This window comes from Taeniopygia guttata, chromosome 4 (genome assembly GCF_048771995.1).
Source record: "Taeniopygia guttata chromosome 4, bTaeGut7.mat, whole genome shotgun sequence".
Taxonomy (NCBI): Eukaryota; Metazoa; Chordata; class Aves; order Passeriformes; family Estrildidae; genus Taeniopygia; species Taeniopygia guttata.
Window position 1 is genome coordinate 36,536,484 of NC_133028.1, and position 16,325 is coordinate 36,552,808.

At 34.0% G+C, this 16,325-nt stretch overlaps 1 long non-coding RNA gene across 11 annotated transcripts in view; it reads right to left on the reverse strand.

Annotated features, from left to right (window-relative positions):
* Positions 1-16,325, reverse strand: part of LOC115494983 (uncharacterized) — a 127,239-nt gene that overhangs the window by 9,409 nt on the left and 101,505 nt on the right. For 7 of the 11 annotated variants that reach the window (XR_012055636.1, XR_012055634.1, XR_012055629.1 and 4 more), the window contains 4 exons: positions 14,321-14,391; positions 12,180-12,395; positions 10,652-10,861; positions 7,233-7,376 (listed from right to left, as the gene is read on the reverse strand). This is a non-coding gene — a long non-coding RNA (uncharacterized lncRNA). Of the gene's footprint in view, positions 1-1,263; positions 7,377-10,651; positions 10,862-12,179; positions 12,396-12,939; positions 13,016-14,301; positions 14,392-16,325 lie in introns of all 11 variants that reach the window. The other 4 variants (XR_012055631.1, XR_012055628.1, XR_012055627.1 and 1 more) reach the window with 3 other exon arrangements.

The window sequence follows — 16,325 nt, forward strand, 5'->3', positions numbered from 1 at the left end:
CAGAGACCAGTTGAACCTCAGTGCAATGCTAGCAAGTCAGCAATATGCTGCTAACCAAGATAAAGAAGGTGGCATAAAAAAATAAATAAAAAGAGGGCATCACTCTCTACATGAAAAATCTGTACCTAAATCAAGCACTCATTAATACCTCAATGCATATGAATCACTGAAAATACAGAATTTAAAAAAACGTGCTAATTTAAAAATATTATAAAAATAATTGAAAATAGTTACTTAAAAGAAAACATTACCAGGTTAAGGTAATTATTAACTGGTTTTTGAACATGCATAAAGAAAAATTGGATTTTGGGAAATACAGTTTGATTAAAGCATGTAAGATGACAAACACGGGAATTATAGCAATGCTAAATAAAAAGGTAACATTCAAGCTCAAAAGACATTGCTTTTACTGAAATTCTATTTTAATTTGGACATCATTATGCCCACTAAAGATTAATAATAACAGAAATGGATATTGTTTCAAACCCTACAGACCAATAGCAATAATGCATCTGCCCACTTATTTCTCCACAAAGAAAAAGAATATAGTCCCAGACACTAAAAATTGTGTTAATACGCAGATTTCCAAAATAGTGATTTCCTCTAAAATAAGGTCATCATAAGTCAAATGGGATAGAGAAAAACATTTAGAGAGAAAGACATCAAAAGAAATTTAGAAACTCTTTTGAAAAAGATGGCTGCTAGACAGCAAGAATCGTGTGGTAAAAATATCAAGGTAGAAATGACATCCAAAGGGTGTCCTGGTTCAGCACAATTTGAGGACTATACTTAACAGTATAAGAAAACAGTGAGAAGGAAATGGAAAAGAAATCAATAGAAACTTGATATATACAGGACACAGATATCTGATAAAGGAATTTAAAGGCATTGTGAAAAATGCGTGGTAGGATGGACTTTACTAATCTTAGTAAGAAGATTTAAATGTTACCATCATTGGTGAGTAATTAGGTGTATTTTCTAATGGACATGGCAAACTTGCAACAAAGATCTTGCAACTGCTAGGTTTTTTTGTTTTTTCCCATCTGTTCCCCTGCCTCCCCACCACCAGAAGTGGTAATTCAAGTTGTGCCTAAGTATCTTCACAGGGAGAAAACACTGCATGAAACTTAAAAAGGACAAGATTAAGAAACAGCCACTGGAAATCTAAAATCACAGACAATCATATGAGAAAATGCGGGCATTTTTAACAATGAGTGGGATTAAGCCTTGCCATGCTTTAATTAATAGGATGGGTGGACCCACCTGCTGTTTTTCTGGAAGACTTGCTTTATTCAGGAATATTTTTTCGTTCAATACAGGGTATTTTGGAGAAAAAGAAGGACTGGTTATTCTAAAGGTCAGGCCAAATGTTCCAATAATATGCGCATTCAGTGAAACTTTAAATAATACTGCAATATCCCCTTCTCATGTCTTACTTATTAGAGGAGATAAATCCCTGGCTGTATGCCCTGGGTCTACTTCATATTGTTAATCACTTTGTAATTTTCCTTAGAGAATATATTGACTAAATTGCCTCTGTCTCAGAATATTCCTTTCCCCCTTTATATCTCTATGAAACATCTATAGCTTTTCTCTGTGCTGAGAAAATAACTTTTCTTCTTTTCATATTTCAAGGTTTCAGACATATCTCCATTTTTTCCAATCTGAAAGAGCAGACATATCTTTTGGAGAGAAACTCCAAATTTGTGTGAGGCTTCTAAAACCCCTTCTCTACAGTAACTTGGAAACTGCTTAACGGAATTTCATTTTCTTCCAATTTTTCTTTCTTCATCTCTAATGACTCTTTAGAGAAAGCTACTTCTATGAAAAATAACTTAATAGAAAAAGGAAATTTCCTTTTCCTGAAATACCTTTCTGTTGCAAGGGCCTCAGTAACCTTTCTATTTGACCAGTTGGAATGAAAAAAAAAAAAAAAAAACCAACGTTATTTTAATGCAGTTTTATCTGTGCTGTTGAATATAGAAAGAAGCAGGACAAAAATAATATTTTTTAAAAATTACGGCTTGTTTCTGAAACATGGCATTTCTCTCTGGAATACCATGTCATGAGCTGATAAGGCTAAAATTAAATTAAAGGACAATTCTTGGTAAGAAAGCCTAAGGCAGAAATTATATACTTTGCTGATAATCTGGTGTGAAGCTGGTTTAACCAGTCCCAATTTAGGGCCATTATAATGGGGGTCACCTGCATCAATATATTTTGAACTTCAAAGCACATGCTGTGATGATCTTTCACAATCTGGAAGCCTTACCAACGACTTAGAAGATGAGTGAAGGCAGAAAAGAACTTAAAGTGGAAATTACGACAATAAATGTAATCATAATAGTACATGAAATTACAACAGTAAATGTAATCATAACTCTTCCTTATTATAAATTTATGTTTAAAGACCAAAATCCATAGTACCTAAGATTGAGACTCTTAGGAATGGTGACCACTAAGGATGTTCCCAGGAAAGAACATGTCACATCACAGTGCATCTAAAGTGTCTCCACCTACTGCTAGGAAAAAAGGTATGGTGTCAGGCTTGCTGGCATTCCCTTTGTCAGCTAAGCAGAAGACTAACCTATAAAATTATGTAAAGCATATACAAATCTATGTTAGCTACTACTTTAGGAAATATATAAAATTTCTTTCTATCTAGTGCTTCAAGGCATAAAACATTTGTTGGATTTTTTTTGGACTTAACTCAAATTTAAACTCTCCTTCAGGACTATCAGATGAGCTGCCCAGAAGAAGCTCAATGGAGCTTGAACCATAGCAGGTGCTGAAGGGATGTGCTCTCTTGCCAGTTGCTGTAGCACATAGCAAACTTGCCTTTATTGGCTTCTAAGGCAATGAATCTGCCCTAGTTTTTCACCACAGCCCCAGGCATGCTGCTGATCATTTAGATTTAAGCGTATTGAAAGTTTTAAATGCCTCTCACTTCAGCTACCTGTGGATTTTCAAAAAGATGCAGCTGGAAAGTTGACTCAGAAATCTGCCTCAAAGTTAATAAATTGCATTTAATCTGACTACTGTTTGATATGAAAGATCTTAGTTAAAAATCCATTCAGTGGCTTTGAAGCAGAATGTGGATGAACAACTGATGAGTGTCAGAAAGTGCTTGTAAAAAATATTGATTTTCTGTAGATAATAAAGTATCTAAATATTTAGAATATATTAATATTTTTTATAACCTTAGGAAATAAGACACTACAGCTTTATCATTCAAGCCAAGAAATTTAGTCCCAGGATGTTAAGATATTACTTTCAAAGTATTTTGGGGTTTGTCCTTTCTTGTAATACACTAGAGATAGTTAATTATATTTCATTGTGAGACAGATAAAATAGATACTGTAAAATGCACCCAGTTACTCTACTTGTGTTTTACATACATGGAACTTTAAAATTTATATAGACAGTAATTTTTTAAGGGCTGTTTCAGTTTTTCTTATGTTTATGCTGTCCACCTCAAATGTGAAGCTAAGATTCTAAAATTACCTTAAACATGACTGTAGTTGCTTTCAATGAAAAATCAAGCAACTTCAAACACTCCCAGCAACTAATTTTTAAAAAATACCTAGTAATTTACATATATCTGAAATAATAATCCAAAGGGTGAACATGATAAATAATTGCAATTTTAAAACTGTGGACCTGACCAAAGCTGCTTTGTAATTTCCTCTGAAAAGTGACAATTTTTGAAATAGTTGGTGTAAAGGCAAACAGTTTAACATATGATGATTCATATCTTTATATTTCAGGATTGATAGGATTATTCCTAAGAGTAGACGTTAATTGCAAATAAAGATAATAAAATTTATTTATAAACTGAATGGATTTATCCAGAGCATTGGGAAGTAAAGTAAAAGGAAGATACCACACCAGCAAAATAGGAGATCAAATTAGTTCAATACTGAAGATTCTTGCAGAGTCCAATCTCACATTTAGAATAGAAAGTCTTTAGTATTCAAAAGTCATTGGCTCAAAAAATTCTGATCAAGTTTGAACTTTTTAACTTATTTTACTTATAGGAATACTTTTACTGGTGGAATTTACATTCCTTTAATTCTGTAACTTTATGTGCCAGTGCACAGATGGGCCATGGGGAACAACTGAAATATAAAACTGGTAAAGACCAGATAGGCTTCAGAAGCAAGCCTAGTCTGTCTTACTGACAGGGGTCATTTCCATTAATATCATACCTTAATAACTATGCCCTTAGACTGGCACAGAGCCCTGCACATTAGCTTTTCTCATGAACCCTAAGATTGAAAGTTGTTTATAAAAAAGATAAAAGCGTGACACATGATTATAAAAAGGCATACTTCATCTATTAAGATTGATCTTTCACTTCAGTACATATACTTCTAAAACATCTCTATTCCTTCAGGCTGAAGGTGAAGAGGAATTATATCTTGAACCCAAAATTCACAATTAAACTATTTTTCAATTATTTCTAGAGCAGCTCTCTCTAGTGGGTAATGACTATCAAGAACATTATATTACAAAAGTGGATAACATCAGCTCCCACTGTTCAATTCTTGTGCTGCAATAGACAAAGTAAATAAAAATATGCATGTTTGAACAATGCTGCTACTTGGCCCTAATATAATTCTTACCACCTTACAAGTATTAGGATCCAAAACAGACTCTAAGGAGGGAACTTGTGTTTTGCTTCCACAATGGTTATAAATTATATAATAATCACAATTCACTTGAGTTATTTATATTGACTGTGAGAAATAGTTAAGTACAATTGGCTATTTGTCCAGAAAATACCTATGTTTAACTTGTGCAAACAATCCAAATTAATTCATCTGGCTCCTGTTGCAGGAGAGAATACCAAATGGGCTAATCAGATGTGGTTAAAGGTGTGTTTTTGGTTGTCAGGCCCACAATAGGAACCAAATGAAATAATTTGAATTAATAATATAAATTAAGCGTTACAGTGTAGTGACACTAATAAGGTGAGTAAAGATTTATAAACTCTTTTTTTAAAACCAGAAGGGGAATAAGTTTCATAACTTAAGCTTTATTTTAGCTTTAACAGGAAATAAGTTTTTGAAAAGAAAGGGAAATGGAACAATGAATGATGCTGACCACCAAACGCAGAGATTTCTATGTGGAAATTGACACATATGTTTTATTTTGCTTACAGAAGAGTGATGGAAATGGCAGGGAAAAACATTAAGATGGTGGGGAATGAATGATGGGTTGGAGCACAGCCTGCTGTTTTTAAGAAAAAAATTCTATCTATCATTATAACTGGAAGTCCTCCTTTTCCTATATTTTTATATTTGAAGAAAATGTTGCTATTTCAAGAATTGTTGAGAATCTTTGCCTTAGCTCTGACCCTTCAAAATAGGTCAAGACATTGAATTCTTAAATACTTCTATAGGTCAAAACCTAGAATAGACCCATCTGTTCCAGTTTTCATCTGTTTAATTTCTTCTATTGCATTTAACCCTTGTTATAATGTCTTGTAAAACTCTTATGGGGAAAACAATGGCAACATATACTTTGAGTATGCCCAGGTGTCAGATCTTTAATCTGGTTGTTAGAGCAATTATTTCAGTAGACTGTGGGATACCTATGAGAGACTATTTCTCATACCTTGTAGTTGTCTGGGAAGGATGCTAAGCATGAAAGTCTTTCTACTGTTTTCCAAATACATTTCTCTCCTGAACTCTGAAGCAATTTTTGAGTAAGACAATGATGACTTGTTTGTACCTGACACTGATACTACTGTTTAAATGGCAACTTTTAAATGGCATCAAGGTCTTCTACAATCGAGTATTTTCTATAAACCACCTTTATTACCAGTACTTCCAATAATGGATGAATTCAAACTATACAATTTCACCCATAAACAAGGAAAAAACCCAACTACTTTTGCTGTTATGTGTAATTCATGGAATATGATTTTTTTAAGCAGTTACTCATTTTTTCTACTTTGCAGCAAATCACTTAGGAATGTTTGTGGCTTTTAATTTGCCAGAGTTTTCTTTTCTACAAATCAAATTAGTAACTGAGTCTCTTGTTCGGCAGAATTGTAATGAAACTAGAGTTCATGGGCAGTTAGGCAGAGCTGCCCTAAGCCTTTGTTTCTGCTGGGGTCTGCTGGTTGCTAACAAGATGGCATCATAGGACAAGAGTGCCTAAGGCTTCTGATATGACACAAGAGAGAATTATTGGGGCTACAAAGCTCACTGAGCATCCAGACTCTGTGCTTTACGAGCATATTTGTATCTCGGCTGCATAGTTTGATTTTTTTGACTGTTTCTTGTTAGGCAGGTGTACTAAAATACCAGCAATGCTGAAATCTTCCTCTGGTATGGATCATAAAGCACCCATACTTGTCTTTCTGTACTATGATTGTTAGGATTTCTGAAGAAAAAGCTTGTTCCTTTTCTGTCTCACAATGATCCTGTAAATTTTTTTGCAATTCACTGTAAACATTTTAGTAGCCCTCAAAGTCTAAGGCTGACCAGTGTATAGAGTAACTATAAGGTCTGACACCAGCTTTATAAGAGACCTGTTTTCCAATGGAGCATCCAGGTTGCGTTTTTTGGAGGGGCAGGATTGTGGCGCGTGTATGTAACATATGACACTGCCCTGAGCATGGCATCAAAAGAGTTCTGAGCTACAAGTACATCATTAAAAGAAAGGCTCCAAAGTACCCACTTCACTTTGAAGAGGTTTTCCATATAAAATGTGCAATTATGCTATGTAGTAATTCAGAATTACATGATACACTTTCCATTTCTTCCCTGTTCAGTAGTGCCATGCTATTCTCCAAACTTCAACTATTCATTCTAGGATTATCTGTCAAAGAAGGAGGCTATTTTGTCTGAACATCAACAGGAACATCTTATTCTTGCAGTCTTGGAGATCTGGACTACAAGGATAAGATCCTGAAGGCCTTTCTTCATCTGAAGCATTAGGAAATATTTCCAGAGTGGATAAATGCAATTGCAGAGCTGCACTTTGTGAGATACAGCAAAAACCTTTAACATGACACAGTCTGTTTCCTTTTATGGATTATTGAAAGTAATTTACAGATTACATGGAAAGGCAATTCAGAGTGAGTAGTTTAGCATTTCATTTACAATGGCATTTCGTGTGGAGTACCATGGATATGGTAGCCATTTCAGAGAAGAAATACCAGAGTCTAGTACAAATCTAACTTGCAGCAAATGCACAGACTCAGCACAAGAGAGACCTACCTTAGCAACGTGGGAAGATAGTTATTTCTTCTATTTATCTTGAAATCTTGTCACATGAAATTACAGAATACGCCACGTGGCAAAATTCTAAATTAAAGCACGATTTCTAGTTTGTATTTCTCCCCATAAAAGCAATTTTCTATCCTGCAGTTTGGGGAGAAAGAGGAGCTTTTGAGTCTGATGTAACCCAATAAGTTTTACAATATTCATGATTATTCTCTGTAGGCAACTTTATTTCACTCTTACAGAGCTCTACAGCTCCTCTGGGGGCTATCCCTATGTCTGCTCTTTGGTGAAATTTGCTTTAAACATCTCTTAGAATCACAGAATCACAGAATATTCTGAGTTGGAGGGAACCCATCAGAATCGTCGAGTCCAACTCTTGGCCCTGCGCAGGACACCCCAAGATTCACACCATGGGCCTGAAAGCATTGTTTTGATATCTGCAAATTCTTCAGTGTATGGAAGAAATTTCTTCCCTTCCTGTTTAAAAAACAGTTTAGTTTCATTCCTTATCTGAAGACTAGATTTCCCATGTCCCTTTTGAAGTTAAGGTAATTCTGGGATGCATTTCACTAGTAACTACAGTTTACTGCATATAAGTAAACAGGATCTGATTTTTAGCTCAGAAAAAAAGCCTCAGACTCCTTAATGTCTCTCTTGTTCCAAATGGTCAGTAAAACCATAAATGAAAACATAATCCAAAGTGGATAAATGTCAGATGGTATATAATTTGAAGTACATGTTTTTGATGTAATATATGACTGCTACTTACAGCAACTAATTTCAGAACTTGCAAAAAGAGAGAAAAACCACCCTAATTTAATTCTGGGTCAAGGCCAGGATTTGGTTCAAAATACTATTATCAAGTAGTGACTTTGTGATAGTCACCTATATCCTTATAGATATATGAGAAACAGTATCAGCTACTCATAGTTGCTCGCCTCCAATTAGCAGTGGTATATAAAAATGTGAAGCTTGAAAAAAAAGGAAAAAGCTTGAAAAAGAGCAACTGACAGGGTAAAATAGATCACAGAAAATAAATAAAGGCACCACACTAGCCAATCAGAATAAAAATTACATTACAGCAAAAAGCCCCATCCTTGAAAAAAGAGGTCATTTATAATGAAAGAGGAGAATTTTACAGCAAAAATAAATCAGAAAATGGAAAGTAACAAATAAATCAGAACAGGAGAATCATTACCTTTCATAACATTAATATGAAACCATTTACAATGCAAGACAAAAAAAAAAAAAAAAAAAAAAAAAAGATTTGAGGAATGTTTTAGTAAATAGTCCATGGCTATGAATAATTTTCCAGACTTATCATAAGCATAGAACCTTCCCAATAGCTGTATGGCCTTGCAATCCTGTGACAAATATCTGTGATTTTAGGGTAAATGGATCTGTAGGCACAGATAGGAATGCTATGGGAAGAAAATTGAGCATTTCAATACACAGAAGCTAAGGGAAGCTCGTACGCAGACCACTCTTTACAGAAGATAAGTCTGAGGAATTGTTTCAGTCAGACATGCTAATAAATCATTTTCAATAAGAGATCAATAAATTGAATAGTAATAAATCACACAGATCATGTGATATTTGCTCAATATTTCAATGCAAAATTGCCAGCATGTTAAGTAGATTACTTATACTTTCAATCAGCTTTATTGCCAGAGGAAAGGAAGATCTCTGCTGGAATTTCAGCTTCCTAGAGAAATTTAGGTTATTCTGCAACAATGCACAAGAAAATTGATAAATTCTGTTACACACACTTCAATTAGTAATTTTTAAAAAATTTAAAAAAAACCCAGAAATCCTAGACGTCAAAGGGCAATGAGGCAAAACAATGAGTAGCTTTTATATAAAAATATATAGGCAGACATATATTACCCACTTTGAAAATGGAATAACTTGGAGAGAATCTGATAGAGAGCAATGTGATGACCCTTAATTAAGTGGAAAAAAAAAGAAATCTATTCACTTTTTTATGCTGAAACACCTGAACTATCTGATGCCCTTAAACTATTAAGCAACACATTTAAAGCAAGTGAAAGAAAATAATAATGGTAAATCATATAACTTTGTCCTGGCATTTAGCAGTAACCAAAATGGGATAAGATACAGTGAAAGTAATAAAAAACATCCATCAAAAGCTAGTGTATATGATACAGAAGAAAAAAATTATAATAAAATATAAATGACTGACTTTTGGAGGAAATACTGAAGGATTATGCCTCTGCTCTAGATATATGTTCAGTAAGTTTTTCCCATGCACCTGTGACTGGTCCCTGTCAGAGATGGGATTCAGCAGTGAAGGACTATTGCTCTGATAAGTAGGACCATCTGCAACTGTATTGCTACATTTCTAATGCTGCAGCACTTAGGCAGAAGAGGATGCTAAGGCAATCAGATCATTCTCAGATAAATCAGGACAGTTAAGAGCTCATATCATATATTTGCATTTGGATTTTGAAGTCGGAATGTGTTTGTCAATAACTGGAATAATTCAGTTAATATTTTTAATAAATATAGTCATGGCTATATTTTTATTATGTGGGAAGTGGGTTTTTATTTTGTGGGGTATGCACATCATCTAAATTTAGATGTTTATGTTCATTTTATCATTTTACAATTAAAGCCCAGAGTAATGCAAGCAATTTTGGCTAAATCTGAGGGAAAGATTATATAACATTCAGACAAGGTACAGGGTTCATGGCACAGTTACTCAATAGCATAATTCAGATATGAATTTGAACATGATAATCATTATATGTTTTGACATTTGCCAGTGCCATGCCTGACTGTTACTTAGAAGGCTAGTTTTATATAATTTTTATTCTCAAAATGTATCTCTTCTGACATTCCTTTGCCTTGAGTCTTGATATTATACATTCAAGTATGATAATCATAGAACATTCAAACATTTTATAAATGCACTCTAAAATATTATATGACAGTATGCGTGTAACTATCAAAATTTAAAATAAGTTTTATGAGTCCTTTCTTTAAAAATAGTGTTTCTGACATTTACATGTAAGAGCCTAGATGACCCCTTCAGAAATACATTCTGAAGAAAATAAATGGGACTGGAACGAAATATTTTTTACAATGTGCTGTCACCACATATGCTCTATACAACATCTATAGTTAAAAGTTCTAGCCAATACTTCTAATATTTATCTGTGTCCCTTCCTTTAAAGGGGAAAGAGATATTTTTTTCTTTGGGTGAGAAAGCTGCAGAACTTCTCTTTAAATTGCTTAGGTTTTTCATAGTGGCAGATACACTTTCGAGCAGGTTTTAAGGACATACAATAGGTTATAAAACCCTCTTTTTTTGTGTGGCATTTTGTCTGAATGCCATGATACCACACTGAAAATCACATGCCTTCTAAAATGTTGCAATGCAAATGTATTACCTCTGCAATAGAGACTGCTGCCCTTTAAGCAAACACTTCTCCTTTGATAATATTTTGAGATATGTCCTGCTGCTGCTCCTTTCAGAGTGCTGCTTTATCTTACTTTCTCCATGCCCTCCTGTAGAGGTAGGCTTCCTTCCCATCAAATCATGCAGTGTGGAGCATATCAGACTCTGCAGAGTTCCTTAAATATTTGGTTGAAGGTCAGTCCTGCCATCCAGAAGGGAACAAAAACATAGTTTTATGCTTTGCTACACTTGAAGAAACTTAGAATAATAATCAAAAGAACACAGGAATCACTTTCCCAGTATGATGGTGATTTGTCACCCTGCACCTCTATAACTTGTGCAAGTGGAGGCTTGCCAACAGTAACAGCTGGATGCTCAGGTGTGCATATTTCACTTATTTTACAAAGCAGCAGAAAGAAAAGAAGTAGGCATGTTGTATGTGAAGAAAAGGCTGGGGTTTTTCTGCTGCTGACACTGCGCCATTGAATTATGGACAGTGGTTTGGTGAGAAGCCTTGATCCCATTGAACAATAGCAAAATTCCTGTTGTTATCGCTTCATCTGGGAAAATTAATGTGGAATATTTGGGAACAAATGAGGAAAACCTAGTGTCTCAGAGAAGCAAAGCCTTTCCTGCACTTTGGTTCTCATACTCTTTATTCCAAAACCCTAAGCATGGATAGAAAACATTGCTTTAAGAAGATTACTTGGAATTCTAGAAGGAAACAGAGCAGGACTTCAGTACCACTATTTACCTAGAAATATCATTCATACATATGCACACAACAGATACATCATTTACTTAGAAACACACTCTATGAAGTTTTCTAGGAAAATTTGACAAAGCTATGGTATAAAATTGTAATCACTTCAAACAACTAGAGTGTTTGAAAGAAAGTGTTTTGCTTTCATACAGGCAATTTTCTCTCCAAGAAACAGTCCTAAACTAACCGTGTGAGAGAAGTATTTGATACATGGTACTTCACTGAACCTAGAATAATTGGAATCCAAGATGTCTCTAAGTTCACAAAAGCACAAGAAGCCTCTCTTTTATAACCTGCAAAGAGGTAGGAAACTTTGGATGATTGCAGTAAGACTGAAGCTTTTCATAGAATCATCACAGTGACTGAATAGTCTGGGTTAGGAGAGATCTTAACGATCATCTAGTTCCAGTGCCCCTGCCACGGGCAGGGACATCTTTCACCTCAATTTCAGAGATTTCAAAAGTATATTTGTTGTATATTCTACCTCCCATACTGAGCATTCAGTCTTCGTTATCAAGAATAGGTATTAATAATCTAGTGGTAGAAATAATTTAAAAGACTATTTTCTAAACAATTTTTTTTTGTAAAATATAAAACAACCATAGAACATGCATTGACAAAGTATGGCAAATTGTGTCTTGACCGGAATGGGAGGGTTTTATATAATTTCTGCTTTTAAGTTGATTCTGCAAGTCACTTGTTTTTAATTACCTATAAAACTATTCATTGAATGTCACCACAACACTGTTTCACTTACATTCTGTGCTTGTCTTTGCTTTGTGCACATCATCCTTCCAGGTTTTTTCAGCCTTCTTTTAATTTTTTTTGTCTCTACAAGCAAATACTTTTTTCATGTTATTCAAATGATCAAGTGATTTTTCGTGATTCACCAGGCTCGTAAGTCAGTGTTACCACAGCATCTGAGACCTTCTTGATGATCTTCAGGATCTTACACTGATGAAGACCAACATAACTGTAAGGTGGCAAAAAATTCTTATTTTCTACATGGGAAACAGGCAAACCACTCTGCTAAAGCATGTAAGGAAGAAGCACTGGGCTGGTTTTTGCAATTATAAAACTTCCTTTCTGTCATGAGTTTTTCAATCATATAGAATCTTTGAGCTTGGGAAATGCCTCTAAGATCATTGAGTACAATTATTAACATGTAAACCATTAACCTAACTTATCTAAACATATATTTGTACTTCTGCATCGAGGTGCATAGATTGAGCTTGTGCTCTCTTAGCAAGCAGAAGTATTAATAGAAGCTCATTATATGCAAAAATACAATTTAGTTCAGTTTATATTAGTTTCTACCTCAATCTCAATTATATATGCATCACTTTTATTAATTTAATAACTATTCCTCGCTTGTAATTTCAACGTTAACGAAAGACAACTTAATTGTTTTTAGAAATTTACTCTTAAAGTATTTTCTCTGAATTATCAAGTGAATATTATGTACATCAATCATTGTTTTAGTGGTAAAAAAATTTTCAATTACAAGAATAACTCACATTTTAATAACACTAAATGGCGTTTCACTATGTAAGAGTCCATTGTGAAGATACATCATATTCAGATTTCCTTTCACTTAATAACAGAACCAATGAAGAGGTAAAAAAAAAAAAGAGATATAACTTTAGTACCTTCATATTTTCATTTCTGTTAAATATCACACTGGGTATGGTTCACATTTATCAATTTGATTATGCAGCAGTTATGAGCTGCTTTTGTGTATGTAATTGCTTTTATTAATTTTCCCACAAATCAAATAATATGAGAAGAAAAAGGGAAAATAAAGATAATAGTTTCACAAATACCTTAATGACAAATCGAAAACTTTGTCACAAATCATTGGTATATTATTCTTTTTCTCTGTCTTTCATCTGGAGAGTGAGATATCAGAAATTTTCATTTAACTTTACTTTTTTTTCTCTCCAAATAAACCAGACAATTATTTAAATGGTTTCTGGCCTTGTTTTCATATGATTCCTTGCTGAATTGTATAAAAAATAAAAATTAAGGTGTTGTTTTGGGTTGTGGGTTTTTTTTTTTTTTTGTGTGTTTTTTTTTTGTGAAAAGGTGCATGTATTTCAAAAGAACACGTAGTCACAAAACATTTACTAAATTAATATCCTATATTTAAGAATCAGTCTTCCTTCCTTTGACAACTAAAATATTAATTTGCATTTTTGAATGCTTTTTTTCTTTTAACTCCTGTAATTTCCAAGCTGCCTCTGACCTGGTTCCCTTTTCCTTTCAAAATACCATGTCTTTTGAAGGCTATAAATCCTTAAAAATCTTACAAAAATATATAATGAAATCTTACAAAATAATTGTCCCCTGAATGAGGAGGTGCTGTTCTGGGGCCTAGGCACCTCAGAGGCTGGGAGGGGAGTGAGCTGAAAACTATTCTATGAAATACTGGTATATGAACCTGAACTGTAGTGCTGGTGGCAAGTAGCCAGGAACAACAGCTTTTTAGCCCCAGAAGATGTGTTCCAAATTTAGTCTGACCAAGATGAATATGCCATCACTTGGAGAGCCTAAGAGAAGCAGTTTTGTCTTTTTCCCAGGAAAAAGAACACATAACCAGAGGTTTCCTCAGGAATTTCTCTCCTGCTCCCTACTCAGCTCCTCCTGATTTACTTCCTCCCATGTTTGGGGATCTGGATTACCTTGTACAACCCAACCCCACCTGGCAGTGAGTTTCTCAGATGCTGAATATCAGCATCTTCTCCACCTGTGTGTTTATATATCACACAGGTATGTAAAGATCTAAAAAACATATCAGCAGCTATGCTTTATGCACCTGAGAAATATATGGGGAGATCTTAAACCTGATTACAAAAAGTGTTTGAGAAAAATGAGCTTACCGGATGTCATGTTTCATACCTTTTTAAATGTAGGTAGCTGAAGCCTGGTTTCAGAAAGGAGAACAGTTGTACACCTCTGAGCATCATTATCTGAAACAAGATAAATTAATTTCATCTTTGACTGCTTTGTCAATCAGCATAAGAAGATATTAAATCACAATAGAAAAGACATTGTTATACAGTGATTATTCTCCTGGGATACCCTAAAGCAGGAAGAGTAGTCAAGAGTTTCATATAGCACAGGACGGTAATTGTCTCATGACAAGTGTGGTCCCTGGAGATCACTTTAGAGCTATTTTAAAGGTTTTGTAGAGAATACTGTGCATATATGTTGTAGTAGAAGATGACAGAGATGGCACTTTAGAGTCAAAAAAAATGAATTCTAGCTGTCTGTGAGGTACACACTGATTAATTTAAAGTGTTAACAGCCAATTGAACACTTCTTCAGTTGAAGCATATTTATTACACAGTGTAACAACCAGTTAATCACATTTTGAAGCTGTGACATAAGAAAGAAGTGGGAAAGCAACAACCTTCTCTTCTTTCAGTCATTTATTTAGCTTGATATAAAGCACTTTCTTTTTTTTCCCTCTTAAAACTACTTTGAAAATGCAAGGGCATTTTTCCTTTTTGGAAAAAAAAAATCAAAAATAAACCATTTTTGAGACAAATGCAGAATATTGCTGAAGAAGGATTGTTGAAGCTATGGTTTGAGTTCTGGAGAATGTCAATAACTGACCTAAAGTGAAATCAGTTTAAAACTCTTGCAATAAGATATTCAACCACTTTGCCATAAGCCTTACTCCTATCTTGCAATTCACAGTTTCTCACTCAGTTCTAAAACTAGGCTATTTTAATAACCCTGGAAAAATGCATATGGTTACTATTTCTCTTCCTAATGCAAGGACAACAACTGAAGTATTTTTTCTTTAGCCTAAAAATTTCCGTTTCACTGAATATACTTGATTTCTGTTTCTATCAGAATAAACTGTATCATAAATATAGCATTTGTGCTTGTGTGTGTGTATGTGTAGGAATTTTTTCCTGAACTATCTGCTCTCTTTGAAAATGTGACCTCTGTGAAGCAGAGAATTGAATATTCATAAATACTTGCATACATACTTATTGTGCAAAAAAAGTCATTAAAAATTACTACCATAGCTGAAAAAGACAGCATATTATTAAATTATAATACAAAAGTATGGATAGCTCAGCACTAAGCAGACTGTAAAAGTGAATTCTGTAACTTGATGTTTAGAAAATTATTATTATAAAATACATCCACATACATTTTCTGATTTAAGACAGGATGTTGTTCTTAGTTTTATCAAGAATCATATGAAGACAAGCTTAGTAAATACCTGTGGATGCAATAGACATCCACATGCATAATAAAGTCAGATCAAAGAACTACAGTGCTGCAATATTGATTGCTCTTTTGCATAGCATGGAAATAAAAAAAGTGGTCATAACACGTTTCCAATTTTTGCAAGGTCTCCTGGGTAATATAATGATCTTAAAATGGGACAGGAAAAAAAAAAAGAAGGAATATGATTTTGAGGCTATTATTTACAAATAATATTTATGCCAGTGAATTTGTATTTCCTTCCTTTTCCTTTTCTGCAAGTAATCTCGCTAAGATAAAAGAATAGAAAAGACATTACCTTGTTCCTAGTATTCTTGTCACATTTTTAATAAAGGACTAAAATACATATTAATTTCTACGGAGCATAAGGACACCTTTACAGAAATAGAGGAGCTTTCACAAAGGAAGAAATCAGAAATTCAAGAAAAAAAAAAGGTAAAATTCATCCTTGGAAAAGGGCCAGCACATAGTCCATATCCCATTAAATTTTACTCTAACAACTTCATTGAGTCTCATGTAATGTTGCACCCAATGTCTGCTCCCAGGATGGATTTCTCATAGGATAATGGAATAAAGAACAAAAGCCAAAGAAAGCATTAAGAGCTGTAATATTTACAGGACATATATAAAATATATTCTGCCTAGACATAAATAAAGT